Source organism: Fukomys damarensis, unplaced genomic scaffold (genome assembly GCF_012274545.1).
Source record: "Fukomys damarensis isolate Sample0158 unplaced genomic scaffold, DMR_v1.0_HiC HiC_scaffold_39, whole genome shotgun sequence".
Classification (NCBI taxonomy): Eukaryota; Metazoa; Chordata; class Mammalia; order Rodentia; family Bathyergidae; genus Fukomys; species Fukomys damarensis.
Genome location: NW_022900951.1, coordinates 46,582,412 through 46,599,138, shown reverse-complemented (window position 1 = coordinate 46,599,138; position 16,727 = coordinate 46,582,412). Strand labels below are relative to the sequence as shown.

The 16,727-nt window shown below is 38.1% G+C and overlaps 2 pseudogenes; one reads left to right on the top strand and one right to left on the bottom strand.

The window, feature by feature from the left end:
- The first annotated feature begins 3,125 nt into the window (after positions 1-3,125).
- LOC104865960 lies at positions 3,126-5,315 on the top strand (annotated as a pseudogene).
- A 2,603-nt stretch (positions 5,316-7,918) lies between these two features.
- Positions 7,919-8,926, bottom strand: LOC104865961 (annotated as a pseudogene).
- Positions 8,927-16,727: the final 7,801 nt, after the last annotated feature.

The window sequence follows — 16,727 nt, the reverse complement described above, 5'->3', positions numbered from 1 at the left end:
TTGGTTCTTATTTTTTTCCATACCCCTGCACTCCCTTTACCTCCTCCACCCTTCCCTATTTATAAAGACTTTGTTTCCATTTTTTCCTTTTCTCATATTTTTTCTTGGCCCTTATTTACTATCCCCTACCCTTCCCACTCCCCCTACTCCTTTAGCTCTTTTCTTAACTGGTAACTTCCTATGATTTACATTTATAGTCAGGACATAAGAGGAGAATCCTGATTCATTATTTGACTATTTCTTCTGTTCTGAACAATAATTTTTAATGAAACTGGAATAAAATATTCATAATTGGTTTTTTTTTTAGCTCAATTACATTTAGATGAGGCAGTATAGCTAGGTTTCTTTAGAGGGAATGATGGTTTAGGAGTCCCAAAAGATAGTGTCAGAGAGTGTGCTTGTCTCCACAGTTATGCGGATGGCTTAATTTCTTGGTAGAGATTTTCTTTTTTTTTTTTTTAATTTAATTTATTGGTACTTTCTAGGTAGACAATACAGCTACATTCATTACTGGGATCTTGTACCTTTACATGCCAGGTCTTGGTTATCATTTTTTCCCTTGTCCCCTCCCTCCCTTCACCCTCCCCTCCCCTTTCTATAGGTGTTCTTAGAATTGTGGTTTCATTATCTATTTCTAAAATATTTTTCAGAACATTTTGTACAGCTGGTTTCATGGTCACGAATTTGTTCTGTTGTTCTTGTCATGGAAATATCTTATTTTGCCATTGATTTTGAAAGATAGTTTTTCAGGATAAATGATCTTGGTTGGAGGTTTGTTTTGTTTTGTTTTGTTTTGTTTTTTCAGAACCTGAAATACTTCACTCCAAGTTTTCTTTGACTTAATGGATTGTGTTGAGAAGTCTGCTATTATTCTGAGAGGCTTTTCTTTATAGGTTAATGTTTCTTTTTCTCTAACAGCATTTATATTCTGTTTTGTGCTGAATTTCTGAAATCTTGATTATTATGTACCTTGTTGTAGATTAATTTTGGCTAATTGGAGTTCTATATGCCTCATTTATTTGTATGTCAAATTCTTGTTCCATGCTCGAGAAATTTTCTGCCAGTACTCCTGTGAACAGGCTTTTTATGGCATTTTCACTGTCTCTGGCTTTTTCATTGATTCCAATCAATTTTATATTGTTCTTCCTTGCATCATCTTTCAGGTTTTGGATGGATTTTTCCATGGTCCCTTATTATTTTTAAGATGTTTTTCTTTTCATGGTCACTAACTGCAATGCAGTCTTCTAGATCTGATAGTCTTCCTTGCCTCCATTCAATCAATTAGATATACTTACAATGGAATTTTTAATCTCTGGTATATATATGTGAATCTGTTTCATGGATTTCACTACTTTTCTCTGTTGGATGTTCATGGTTTCTGTCACTTTTCTAAGCTCTTCTATTTTTGTAGCTGTGTCCACCCTAGACTCATTGAGTATGTCCTTCATCTTGATGATCATTTGTTTTTTACCTGAGATATTATTTTCTCTATAGTTTCACTCATCTGTTTTCTTTTCATTAAGTTGATTGTTACATATTAGGTATGCAATACAGTTACAATCATCATTAGGATTTTGTACCTTTACATGATGTATTTTGGTTCGTATTCTTTCACCATTCCCCTGCCCTCCCTTCACCTCCTCCACCCTTCCACTCATCTTTTTTTTAACTTCTTCTGGTATCATTTCAGAAAATTCAGGTGAGTGAGTGGCTTCCCATTTTTTCTATCTCATTGTCTCCTGGACTTGTCCTAATTGGGCTGAAGGTCTAGTGTTGAATTTTGATTCTGTGTTTTTGTCATTTTCTATTCTTTAATTTTATTTTGTTTTCTGTGTTAATGCTTGTAAATTTCTTATGGCAGATAGCTATGTCACTAGCATTGAAGATTCCCTAGGAAATATCTATTCCTTAGAGATGTCTTCTGTGCATAGGTAGATCTTGGTCTTTGTGTCTGTCCAAGATTCTACCTTTCCAATTTATTAAGGATGAAAAGTTGCTATCTATTTGGCTCAGCACACAATCCTTTGGTACTGGGTTATGGTAATGGTAATGAGTTCAGACTATCACAGTGTTGTCATACAAGGGAGAATAACTGATTACAACAAGTATGGCAATCTGGCTAAAATAGTAAAATTAGCAACAAAAATAGCATCAAGCAAAGCTTAGAAACAGGTGAAGTGTGGTAACTAGTAATTTTCTACCTTCATCCATAGAAGCAAGAGCTACAGTTATATAATGAAGTCCAGCATAAGCCAGTAACTTGTACGCAATGAGTTTCCCCTTAGTGGAGTGATTTTAACCTATGAGGAAAAATTTAAGAGGGATAGGAGACAATACAGAGGGATAAATGAAGGGAAATTTAGTAGAGGTGAGGCTGGAGGATAAAGGATGATCATTGAAACTTTGGGAAACTCAAGAAGAACGTAGGAGGGCAAGAATAAAGGATAAAGCAAAAGAATATAGAAGTGAATCAGAAAGAAAGAAAGACAAGAGACAATGTAATATCATTAAAATATCATAAAATCAAGATAAATAGCTGAGGAAAGAGAGAAAGAAGGTTAATAGAACAAAACAAAAATAAAGATCAGAATGTAAACAACCTAAAAGAACACTAACTAGATAAATTTAAGAAAATGAGAGAGGCAGCTGCCCTGCTTCCAAGGCAGGAGCGAGCTGGTCGTGTGCTGCCCCCCCCCCCCCCCCCCCCCCCCACCACCCCCCCCCCCCGGCCGAGCTGGACCTGAGCGGGCCCGTAGGAAGATGGGAGAAAATGGAAGTATAGTGCTTAGTTTTACCAAGGATCTACTGAATGTAGGATGTGGCCACAAAACCTACCTCCTGTATTTATCTTTTTGCCTCATGAGTTGCATGATTGCAGATGTGAACACGATGTGTGCAGACTGTGTTGAAAAACTCTGAAGAACAGAATTAACACAGGATGACCCAGCAATGATTTGAAGTCTATAACAAGATCTTGTTCAGTGGTGGATTTGCTGGTCTTAGCTCTGAATGCTACAGATAATAGCAGCAAGCCAGCTGTCTCCTTTGCTTCTAGAGAATCTCTTGACCTTCCATCAAGCCTGCTTTTTCTGATCGGCTTTGGGAGATATTAATGGAACATAGTCATGTCCACTCAAGACGAGAGGCAGATCAATACTGAATATGCTGTGTCCCTGTTGGAGCAGTTGAAAGTGTTTTATGAACAGCAGTTGTTTAGTGACATAGTATTAATTGTTGAGGGTACTGAATTTCCTTCTCATAAGATGGTTCTTGCAACATGTAGCTCTTATTTCAGGGCCATGGTCATGAGTAGACTGAGCGAGAGCAAGCAGACACACATGCACCTGAGTAGTGTGGATGCCGCCACCTTGCAGACAGTAATCACATATGTGTACATGGGGAACTTGGCAGTGAGCGACAGCACCGTAGAGCAGCTGTACGAAACAGCTTGCTTCCTGCAGGTAGAAGATGTGTTACAACGTTGTCAAGAATATTTGATTAAAAAAATAAATGCAAAGATGAAAATAAAGTGTTTGTAGATGGGGAGGGGAGGAGGGGGTGAAGGGAGGGCAGAGGTAAGGGGAAAAAAATGAGAATCAAGACTTGCCATGTAAAGGTACATGATCCCAACAATGAATGTAACTGTACTGTATCCCTAAATGTACCAATAAACTCAATAAAAAAAAAATAAAAAAAATAAATGCAGAAAATTTTGTGTGACTATTGAGTCTTGCTGATCTCTTCAGTTGTGAAGAATTAAAACAAAGTGCGAAAAGAATGGTGGAGCACAAGTTCACTGCTATCTATTGCCAGGAAGCATTCATGCAGTTGTTACATGACCTACTGATAGATATTCTCAGTAGTGACAATTTAAATGTAGCAAAGGAAGCAACAGTTTGAGAAGCTGCTATGCTGTGGCTGGAGTACAACACAGAATCACAATCTCAGTATTTGTCTTCAGTTCTTAGCCAAATCCGAATCGATGCACTTTCAGAAGTAACACAGAAGGCTTGATTTCAAGGTCTGCCTCCCAGTGATAAGTTTGTGGTAGTTAAAGGTCTTTATAAGTCCATGCCCAAGTATTTCAAGCCAAGACTTGGAATGACTAAAGAGGAGATGATGATTTTCATTGAAGCATCTTCAGAAAACCCTTGTAGTCTCTACTCTTCTGTCTGTTACAGTCCCCAAGCAGAAAAAGTTTATGAGCTTTGCAGTCCACCGGTTGATCTGCATAAGGTTGGAACAGTTGTAACCCCTGACAATGACATCTACATAGCAGGGGGCCAGGTTCCTCTGAAAAACACAAAAACAAACCACAGCAAAAAAAGTAAACTTCAGACTGCCTTCAGAACTGTGAACTGCTTTTATTGGTTTGATGCACAGCAGAATACCTGGTTTCCAAGACGCCAATGCTTTTTGTCCACATAAAGCCATCTTTGGTTTGCTGTGAAGGCTATATCTATGCGAATGGAGGGGACAGTGTAGGCGGGGAACTTAATCGGAGGACTGTGGAGAGGTACGACACTGAGAAGGATGAGTGGACCATGGTGAGCCCTTTGCCCTGTGCTTGGCAGTGCAGTTCAGCAGTTGTGGTCCATGACTGCATCTATGTGATGACACTGAATCTCATGTACTGGTACTTTCCAAGGTCTGACTCTTGGGTGGAAATGGCCATGAGACAGACTAGCAGATCTTTTGCTTCAGCTGCAGCTTTTGGTGATAAGATTTTCTACATTGGAGGTCTACCTACTGCTACCAATTCTGGCATAAGACTGCCCTCTGGCACTGTAGATGGGTCCTCAGTAACTGGAAATTTATGATGTGAATAAAAAAGAGTGGAAAATGGCAGCCAGCATCCCTGCTAAGAGACACTCTGACCCTTGTGTTAGAGCCATTGTGATCTCGAATTCTCTTTGTGTGTTTATGTGAGAAACCCACTTAAATGAGAGAGCTAAGTATGTCACCTACCAGTATGATCTGGAACTTGACCGGTGGTCTCTGTGGCAGCACATATCTGAATGTGTTCTGTGGGACTTAGGGAGAGAGTTTCGATGCACTGTGGGGAAACTCTATCCATCCTGCCTTGAAGAATCTCCATGGAAACCACCAACTTACCTGTTTTCACCAGATGGGACAGAGGAATTTGAACTGGACGGAGAAATGTTTGCCCTCCGACCTTCATAGTTGGGGAGTTCAGGGAGCTCACACCTGATGTATGTGCTTTGTCATTTCTTTTGCTAAACAAGAGGGTATGAAAGGACTTAATATGAGTACATAAAATTCTATCTTTGATAAATTTTATTTTTATGCCCTACTTAATATTTGTATCTGTATAATATATATCAGTGAGTCTTACAGAAAGATATGCTTCCATAATATGAAATAGGTTATTCAGTAATTGAGACACTTCTATGTATATCATGAGATCATGAGAGTCTGGATTATCTAACATTGCTAGCCCTGTGTATGTACAGTTCAAAGAGTTCACTTAGAAAAGTAGTGTCCTGTTCCTAATGTGGTACATCCCAAGCCATGCGGAGGTTATTTTAGTGTATGTATTTCACTCCTGTGCTTCTGTTCTGAAGTTCTGGAATATAGTTATTCCAGTGTAATTAACTCAGCTGCATTTAACACTAATATCCATGTTGGTGTAGAAAAGTCCAGATCCTATGTTATAATTGATGAAGATCTTTCATAATTTTATGGTACCACACAGGGAAAGCTATGACTGAGGGATCAGTCTAACTCTACTATTAGGTACATGTATTCTCCACTTGATCTTAGCCAAAAGGCCGAGAAGCGATTGGTACATGTATTCTCTTTTCACTAACTTATACTTGTCTTTCTAGAATATAGGTTATCCAGCCAACTGGTCACTTACCAGGGATGGACTTCATTGTGCGGGTCCGTGGAGCTTTCATCAGTACATGTCTCCACTTCTGTGTTATGTTAGCGTGGGCGCACGCATATACCTGCCTGCTGCTGATGTAGTTCTCCATCTTAAAGACGTAGAGTGGGTTAATCAGGGCATCATCTAATTTAATAACAAGCATTACTGTAGAGTGATTGTGTACAGGTATCCATTAGCTGTCAGGGTGTGTTTTTTTAACCTGATGTGTGTGTGTGTTTGGGGGTAGGATTAGGAAGATGAGCTGTTCAGGAATTTCCTGCACTAGCTGTGCAGAAGAGCAGATAATAGCACTATTCTGGCATTAATCCCAGGAATCACTAGCAGTAGTGGGGCATCGCCAGTCTAACATGAGCACAGGTGCTTCATGACAAACATTACTAGCATGTTCAACTGAATAATGTTCTGGTACTGTATTTTGAATGACATTAATTAAATAAATTGTATATATTCAGTAAAAAAAGAAATAAGAAAATGAAACAAAGATAAAATAAATAAGATTAATCTTTTGTCCAAGTATGAGTTCCAAGTAGTGTCTAAGGCAGGCAGTGTCCCAAAACTGTGCTGTGTAATCTGCCAAGTCTGTAATAGGATTAGTGCTGGGTATGGGGTGATCTTGACTTCTGGATGTGGGAGCTAGGGCTCAATTTAAGCCAGCAGCTTTCTGGATATCCCTTGGGTGACCCCCAAACCTCTCCTTACTGTGTCTCTACATGGCTCTCTAATTGCTTTGGCACCCTCAGGCAAGGACAGCCCAGGGCTGCTCCTAGTCCAGAGTACATTAGGCTCCTCCTGGTCTTTGCACAGCCTCCACCGTTCCACTCCCACTGGCATTTCTAACCTGTCATGTTGCTTGGTGTAGGGTGGGGGGAGGTGCTGTCACCACCACAGATACAGCTCAAGGCTGCTTGGTTCCCCTTCAATCTCCTCTCCAGTAGGTTGAGTGCCAACCTCCTAAGGCTGTTCAAATCCTGTTCAAATTCTGCATCTTCCTCTCAAGCCACTGGTCACGATTCAATTCCTTTGCCACCTCTGCCATGCTGCAGTCCATAACTTTGTTGTTGATCAGGTTTCCAGTTAGCCACTAGGGTGCATGAGAGAATAAAAAAAAGTTAGTGGCCCATCTTTCAGGTGACTGAGCAGTTTCCTGGGGACTCACTCCTGTATGTGCTAGTGAAATTTACTGCCAGGCTGTAGAGTCTTCTGTGTTGAAGAAGGAAAAAGAGGCCAGGGGTCTCATATCTCAAATCTATCCTGTGTGGCTTGAGTTAGCTGCATTTTTTACTCCATCAATTTCTTGCCTGGTTACTCTGGTGGTAGCACTCCTGGCAGCCCTGTGGGCTGGTACATACAAAACAGTATTTTATGAAGTCCTTTGCCTATGTTTCATTTGATTTACAGTCTGTTTCAGATTGATTTTGGCATCAAGATATATGTCCCTATCTTTCTTCCAATTACCTGTGTTTTTAGTTTATTTTCTCTGAGTAGCTCCAACATGGCTCTTCCTCCATTCAGCCATGTTGATTCAGTTGCAGCTTTTCTTAGGCTAAGCACCACAAGTCTCAGAACCACTTCGGTCTCGATCTTGTGTCTGAAAATATTTAAAATTTAAATGCATCTAGTTTTGTGAAGGATAAATTTCCTTTTCAACATGAGGTAAGTTTTAAAAATAATAATTTTACTGGTAAATTTCACTTTTACCAGCAACGTTAAATAAAATACAAAGAAAATCCTCTAACAATAAATTATAAGAAACCAAGAGAGGAAGAGTATCGATGCCTTTTGTCCCCCCTTTTTAGGGTATGATTTGTTTCGAATTAGGCTTACAAATTTTAAAATCAAGTGTATTAAACTGTGACAGCACACTTTTAGCTGATGCCTGTTCTTACAATAGAAAGGAAAAGAAAATACTGCGTAGTAATAGATACAATGGCTAATTTGGGAAATGGTAACTAAGAATCATCTCTATTAGTATTGCAAATCATGACCTCAAGTAAGTAGAAATGACTTTCAATGAATCCAAGTCCATGAAAATTGTATGTCAGGATTTTTTCTTTCTTTTTTCCTTTTCTTTTTGTAAGCAAAATACGTGCATAGTGCTCCTGAATATTTGTCTTCTTCCTCCTCAAAGTCTATAGCAGCAACACCATCTGGCTTGGCCTACAGGATTGCAGGTGATTTCTTCTTGATTTCTCCTCCTGGGACCACGAAGCTCAAGCATAGTTTGGCATAGTCATTATCCATGCACTTGAAGATGGGTAAGTTGCAGACCTCTGACACCTGGTCTTGGTCCTGCTGGTCATAGCCCTCCAGAAGCTGCCCTAGCACAGCACAGTCTTTGCTGCCATTGAAGTCAAGGATGCTATAGCTCTCCCTGATACATATTTAGGCAGCTGCATAGTCATTTCTGTGCAGGTGAACCAACACTCGAGCAATGTTTTTCTTATAACAAATCGGGTAATTCTCTATTTCTTTATAAATGTTTTTTTTTTCTTTCTGAATAGAGAGTGCCAACTCATCAAATCTTAGTCCCTGAATTAGCAGAGCTTCAAGGCTTTCTTCAGCAATTCAACCATCTGGTAGAGGCTTTCCTCATTTTCAAACACACTGTCTGTTGATATAACTGTATAGCCTATTCAGGACCTTTATTTTCTATAAGCTTCCCAGCATGCTCCGGGGCCCTGGCGGCCATGTCATTTGTGCCCTTCTTCAGGTACATTGTCCTGGCTTTCTTGATCAGCTGGATGGCCTTGGCAGCTTCTGCATCTCCGTCAGCATCATGCCAGCTTGCTCATAGGCTTTGGCAGCATGAAAAAGATCCCTATTATTTTCATGGGCCACAGCTTCCCTCAGGCAGGTGTCTTTTGCTTGTTCAATTTGTTTGACTTTTTAAAACAACAGCTGCTTTTCTGTATTCAGAGGCAATGTGACACTCTGGCTTCTGATTTTAAAATCCAGCTTTCAGGTATTTCTCTGCCTTGGTGAGGTGCTCCAGCCCTCATTTATTTTCTGGGTCATCAGCTCTGGTCAGGTCCCTGAGGTGAGGCTAGAGCATGCTTCCCAGAGCCTGTGAGACTCAGCAGCAGCACAGGGACTCCACAGAGGACCTCTCATTGCTTTTAAGACTTCTTTAAGTAATTGTTCATATTTTCTTATTTTGTTCTCAATTTCCAAATCCCTGTTTTCACATTGGTTTTTTCTGAAATTTATGAATTCTATACAATGTTTTATTTCCAGTATTTATGTCAGATATCTTTTCATGAAGTCTATACCCTTGGTAAATTTGTCATTCAGGTTTTTGGGTGGCTTTGTCAGCTCTTTCATTTTTATATGTGTTTCTCCCATATCCACATCAGTCATTTTGTATAACTGCATACACTTTTGAGTCATATCCTCTTTGGACTTGCCAAGTTTCTTTACCTCTTCTTTAATTAATTACTAAAGATCCATTACTGGTGTTTGCTTTTGCTTCCATCAATTCCCTCTTCATTTGCCTTGAGAGTTTTGGAAGACCTTGGAAGCCTTTTGTTGCCTTGTTTTCTTATGTTAGTTCTCTGTCTGTCTGTCTATCTATCCATCTATCTATCTATCTATCTATCTATCATCTATCTATCTGAGGGTGGAGGTCAAGTAGAGTGAGGAGAGATTGTAGTTGATATGAAAATCTTTATAGTTAGATCCACCCTTCCAGTGATATGTTTTTGGCTTTATTTTTCCAGAGATAGTATTTGCCTGTTCAGGTATTTAATTTAAATGGCTTAGAGCCGGTTATGGGGTTTTGATGAAAGAATTACTACTGGTTGTAACAACACCAACAGATCTAATCTTGTGCCATTTATATGTGTTAACATGTTCACTATGGGGCCATAATTCATATAATTGCTGCCAGGTGGCTCTGATTTGAATTCAATCATTCCTACAGGCTTGAAACAGTGGTGGTATATGCATGACTGTCCCACTAGGCAGCTATACTACTTCTCAGGGGGTCTTTGATTATACAATAATGATTATACAATAATGCAAAGGAAGGCATTGATTTAACAGACTAGATGTCATCATATTACCAGTTTTTAAGGAAAACATTAAAATGAAATGAAAAATTGTAATACAGTCAATTTGTGGTACAGCAGTTGTAAATGCATATTATATGCACCAGCAATGGGGTACTTGTAAGATTTCCATGTTAAAATTTAGAAAATTAATTATTGATAAACTATTCATGAATATAAATAAAATTTTAATTTAATGAAATTGAAATGTTGATTATTGTAATAATTCTAATTGGTATGAATAGTATTAATATTTATATTTGGACAGTAATTATTAAGATTGAAGCAACTAACTAGATTCAGTCTATTTATAGACTTTTTATTAATTTTATTAGTAAAAAGACTAATAAAAGGGATTAGATCCTTTTGTACTCCAGTGGTACAAGCCACCTGATGGGACACTCATGCATGTACCACTGGTGTTTCACAATTCCAGGAGCATGCTAAACCTTGCATTTACACTTTCACCCTTTATCAACACTCCTCATATCCTATACTTTATTGTTATTAGCAGTTAGTCTGCAGTGTAGAAGGAGAAGAGAAAGGAAGAGTTGGAGGGATTGGTGAAATAGGATAAAAACCAGTAGAGGGAAAGATACCCAAGAGAATAATAATAGGTAAAAAAAAAATAGATAAGGAGTCACATTCTGTTGTAGCTCTTTTACAGTTGGAAGTCAGCGATAGTGTTGAGGGTTTCAAGAAGATATTTGTGGGGACAAGGACACAAGGTAGGAGAGAGAGGTAATTTGGGGTTGAGAAAAGCTATGAGGCTGTCAGACTCTGTTCACATGTTTGTGCACCTGTAAAGGGGAAAAGAGGCAAGGGCAGATGAAGAATAAAAAGAATAGAGAAGATAGGTTAACTTGAGAGCAGATAGGAGTGACTTAGAGAAGAATATAGAAAGAAAACTTTTAAAAAGAAGTTTAAAAGTGGGAGAAATTAGTAAAAAAATAAGCAAATAATATTGTTACAGAAGCTAGAGTTGAAGAAATGGAATAGGGAGATGAAAAGAGGGAGCAAAAATAAACAATTAAATCAAACTAAAAAAGGAAAAAGGTAACAAAAATGTAGCATGAACTGATAAAACATTCCAACATGAGAACGTACATAAATTACTATATGCTGTAATGCCTGAGTGTCCACAGAATTCCCTTCTTGTCTTAGTTGCAGTCAGATTGCAGACACCACAATTTTTTTCCTTACATGCATATCCCAACCTAATCCAGTCTCAACAATTGTCTTCTCCAGCCGGCTGGCAGAATCTGACACTGTACTTTGGTTTGGCTAAGGGATCACTCCCCCAAGTATGATGGCAGATTTAACACCCACCTGTGGGTGATCATATGCACTGGTGGGAGTTGCTGGGAATCCGCGGGTGCAGAAAAGTGGGCGTCCGTGGGAATCAGTAAGTGTGCCTGTGGGAGTCTTCTGGCACCATTCACTATTTTATCAGCTCTCTACCCAGAGTTGGGGGGGCTTCCCACATGTGTAGACGGGAAATGATGAGGAAAGGGGGCCTATATGCAAATCTGTCACGGGAGTCTAGCCTGTACAGCGTTTGGCAGTTACCTTGGTGATTTGGAATCCTGTGGTGATGGCTCTTCCCGGAGGAGCAGGGGCTGGGGCAAAGTAGACCAGCCATAGCAGTGGCACTTCCCCTTTTCAGGGATCCAGACATTTGGTTTGATCTATGTGTATCATCTTTCTTATTAATTTTCTATTTCAGGGTGTAAGTCTTTCCCCCACTTCTGAGTACCTGTGTTTTTAGGGAATCTTCTATTAGTACCTCTGATATGACTCCTCCTCCACTCAGCCATGTTGAGTTTCTCTTAATTTTTCTTGATGCTACTGTGAATGGTATTATTTTCCTAATTTCTTTCTAGGTGAGCTGATCTTTGGAGGATGGCAACTCTATTAATTTTTGAGTGTTGATTTTGTATTCTGCTACACTGATGAACTTGTTTTTTAAAATCTTTGTTTTTATTAGTACATGCTTGTAGTATTAATGATTACATTTGTTGTGGGGATTTGGTACATGTATACAACATATTTTAAATCTCTTTTCATCTCCTTCCCCTCTCCTTCCTCTCACTTTCTTCCACCTCTTAGTTGCCTTCCTTTTTGCAAAAGATCTGTCTCCATGTTTCCTATTATCTTTTATTTTCCTCTTTAATTCATGTTTATTTTAGTTTTATCATATAAGAGTCATCATGTGAGATATGCGCTGGTGTGTCTGATTTATTTCACTTAACATTATGATTTCAAAGTAGATCCATTTTCCTACAAATGACTCAAATTTATCCTTCTTTATAGCAGAGTAGTACTCCATTTTATGTAAACACCACATTTTCTTTTTTTAATTAATTAATTTTATTGGTACGGTTAAGTTATACAATGTAGTGACATTCATCATTGGAAATTTGCACCTTTACATAATCCATCTTGGTTCTTATTTTCCCCCATTTCCCCTGCCCTCCCTTCAACCCCTCCACCCCTCCCTATCTACAAAGACTTTGTTTCCACTTTTTCTATTTCTCATGCTAATCCCATTCCCATCTTTCTTTTCCCCTACCCCTACCCTTCCCATTCCCCCTTCCACTTTGCACCTTTTCTTCCTATTTCAAATTATCTATTATATCTTTTAGTCCTTATTTACACTCTCAGTTTCTCACACTAGAGAAACTATTTGGTATTTACGCATGTGTTCTATTTATTTCACTTAAGAGTATCACCTCAATGTGCATCCATTTATCTATAAATGCCTCTAGTTTCTCATTCTTTATGGCTGAATAGCACTCCATTTTATAAACACACATACACACACACACACACACACACACACACACACACACACATTTTCTTTGTCCAGTCTCCTGTTGATGGGCAATTGGGCTGCTTTCAAGTTTTAGCTATCATGAATTGGGCTGCTATGAACATGGGTGCACATATATCATTGTGATATGATTCTTTTAATTCTTTGGGGAAGATACCCAGCAGCAGGACAGCAGGGCCAAATGGGACCTCCAATCTTAGTTCTCTGAAGTATCTCCATACTGATTTCCACAGTGGTTGCACCAGTCTGCAACCCACCAGCAGTGGAACAATGTTATTCTTTCCCCACAGCCCCACCAGCATTTGTCATTGGTTGATTTCATGATAGCAGCCATTCTTCCTGGGGTGAGGTGGAATCTCAGTATTGTTTTCATTTGCATCTCTTGAATGACCAGTGATGTGGAACATTTTTTCATATGTTTATTTGATATTCCTACTTCTTTGTCTGAGAAATGTCTGTGCATTTCAGATGCCCATTTTTGGATTGGATCTTTAAATTTGGGTGGTCTGATTTTTGTAATTTCTTTATCTATTCTAAATAGTAGACCTTTGTCCGAGGAATGGCTGAACACCACATTTTCTTTATTGATTCATCTGTTTATGGGCATACATTCCACTTCCAATATTTAACTATTTTGAGTTGTACTGCTATCAACATGGGTATGCATGTAGCACTGTAATATGGTGCATTTAATTCTTTTACAGCGATAATTGGAAGAGGGAAACCTGGGTCAAATGAAATTTCTATTGCAATTATTTTTAAAATTAATTTTATTGGTACATTTAATTTATACAATATAATGACATTCAGTTGTTGGAAATTTGTACCTTCATATAATCAACCTTGGTTTTTACTTTTTCTCCATTCCCTTATCCTCCCTTCAACATCTCCCTCCTTCCCTAACCACAAAGACTTTGTTTCCATTTTTTTTTCATTTTCTCTTATTAATTCCACTTCCTTCTTTCCTTTCCCCTACCTCTCCTTTTTCCTCTTATTACAATTATTTTTGAGAAATGTCCACAGTTATTTCCATAATGGTCATACTAGTTTACTTTCCTATCAAAAATGTAATAGGGTTCTTTTTCCCCACAGACTCACCACAATTTGTTACCTGATTTATTTTTGTTTCATTTTTGTTGTTGTTTGTTTGTTTTGTTTTTTGAGACAGAGTCTTACTACATAATCTTGGCTAGTGTTAAACTCACTATTTAGCTCAGGCTCGCCTCCAACTTTTGGCCAATCTCCCTGTCTCTGCCTCCTGAGTGCTGGGATTACAGGTGTGATCACCACGCTGAGCTCATTATTTGATTTCTTAGTTCCTTCCAGAGTAAGAAGGAATTTCAGTGTTGTTTTAATTTGCACTTCTTTAATGGCCACAGATGACTAACATTTTTCTTGTACTTGTTGGCCATTTGTATTTCTTCTTCTAAGAAGTATCTGTTAATTTTTCTTGCACATTTCTTTTATATTAGGAGTCTAGTTTTGTTTTTTTTTTAGTACTTTATATTTAGTCCTCTGGCCAAGGCTAGATGGCAATATTTTTTTCACATTCTATAGGTTATCTCTTCACTCTGTTAGTTGTTTTCTTTGATGTGCAGAAACTTTTTAATATGATATGATCCCTTTTGTTGATTCTTGATATTTCTTGTGTAATTGAGCTTCTGTTCAGAAAGTGTTTGCCTAGGCCTATGACTTCAAGAATTTTTATTTATTTTGCTTTCCAGTAGATTGTTTCTGTGTTAATATTTAGATCTTTGATTAAATTTGAATTTAGTTTAGTACATGGTGAGAAATATGCGTCTAAATTCAATCTTTGGCATGTGACTAGCCAGTATCCTAGCACCATTTGTCGAAGAGGCTGTCTTTTCTCCAGTGTATGTGCTTGCCCCCTTTGTCAAAGATCAAAGGGCCGGGGATTTAGCTCAGTGGTTCTGCCACCTGCCTCACAAGCACAGGGACCTGAGTTTGATCCCCGGTACAAAAAAAAAAAAAAAAAAAAAAAAAAAAAAAAAGATCGGAGAGTTGAATGTGACTGGGCTTGTTTCTGTATCCTCTATTCTGTTCCATTGATATATACATCTGTTTTTGTGCCAGTAGAGTGCTGTTTTTATCAAGCAGCTTTGTAGTACAACTTGTAGTCTGAGATGGTGATGGTTTCTTCTTCTCTCTTGTTGCCCAAAATTTCTTTTACTATTCTGGGTCTTTTTCAGTTCCATATGAATTTTGGGATTGTTTTCTCTAGTTCCATTGGTATTGTGATTGGGATTGCAATAAATCTCACAGAAAAGATTGTTTCAAAAGTTAAATTAACAATACTTGTAATAAAACCAACAATTCAGTCTCATTCTTTCTTAGAGCAGAGTCAACAGCAATTCAAGCCTGTATGCCTCTTGATATGGTCCTAACTGAGCAACTTCTGTGAGCACAGGCCTGGGCAAAACTATGCACACATTTCTCTCAAGAACCAATTGATTTTTAGTGATAGTGCAATCTAAACCCACGTTTAGGATAAAAAGTCACCTCAGCAGAAGTATAATCTCATTAAACTATACTCAGATTCTGCCACTACATTAGAATAGTTAAAATTATCATCAGAGTGATATTTACTTACTCTGCATCAGGCACTTGGCACCTTTATTTTATAAAGAAGGAAATTGAGGCTCCTACGTGTCATTACCCCAATGTCACAGAGCTAATAAATGACAGACAGGAAATTGCATCGGGACTGTCTAACCACAGTCAATCTATATAACTGCCACACAGAGCTATCCTGGTTTCCACCAACAACATCCTGGTTAATGCTGATAGCACCATTTTTTATGATTGATGTGCTGATACCTGAGATACCTCAGTCAAAGTAAAGAGCCTATTCTAGTAAACTTACTTACATGATAAAGTAATATCCACTGCTCTTGAGACCGACCAACTTTTACTATTTTAAATGTTATTTCATAAAAACCATAACACTTTATTTTTATTGTTTATGGAAGTAATACACATATATTTAAAAATAAAACAGTGCTAAATATGCCTAGTAAACCTCAACAGTATTCTTTCCCACTCATTCCAAGTGCAAGTTTAGCTCCCTCAAGGCAACTACTGTCCACTGTTTTAGCTATTTATTCTGGTATTTACCACTCCTACCTCCATTCACCCTTGATGTCTTCCACTCATAGGCTGAAAATTCAGATATTTTCTTGGCCTCCCTTTCAGCTATGGGTGGCTATGTGACCCAGGTATGCCCAATGCAATGGACTTCTGGAAAATTTTGCTTTCTTGAGCAAAGAGACACATGTAGCTGGTTCTGGCCCCTTCCTTCTTTCTACTTAAATGTAGGTGTGCTTCTCAGAGCAATGATAGACATTTTGTGACTGAGGATGATGACAAGACACTATGGAAGAAAATGATAGAAGGAGTTCACCACTTCAGTGAGCAGCTGATCCCACATCACACTTACTGTTAATTGAAAAAAAAAAAACACAAGATGTGTTCAAGCCACTATCATTTGAGTGTTTGTTACCTGTAGCAGAAAATATTTTTAATTGATAGATCTCCAAGATTCTTCATAATATCCTTATACTAGTATTTCTTAATTTAGCAATTTAAGATGATATTTCTTTAAAATATATTATAGCACAAAAGAGGTTATTTCTTCCATCTGCTCCACACATGCCCCTGTTTTCCCTCTTTCCTTCTTCCAATAGTCTGGTTTCCCAACTCCTACAGTGGTCACTATAGTCACAAAGTTTTTTTTTTTTTTGCATTAAAAATTCTTGGTTTTAATAATAACTTGATTTTTTTCTACTTGGAATATACCTAACATTAGTGTTCCCATTTCTTCCATTAGTATTTTCATAAATCTATGAACAACTATTCAAACCTGCCAGTCCATTGCTTTAAGAAGTCAATACGTTGATTGATTTGGAGCTCAGTGTAA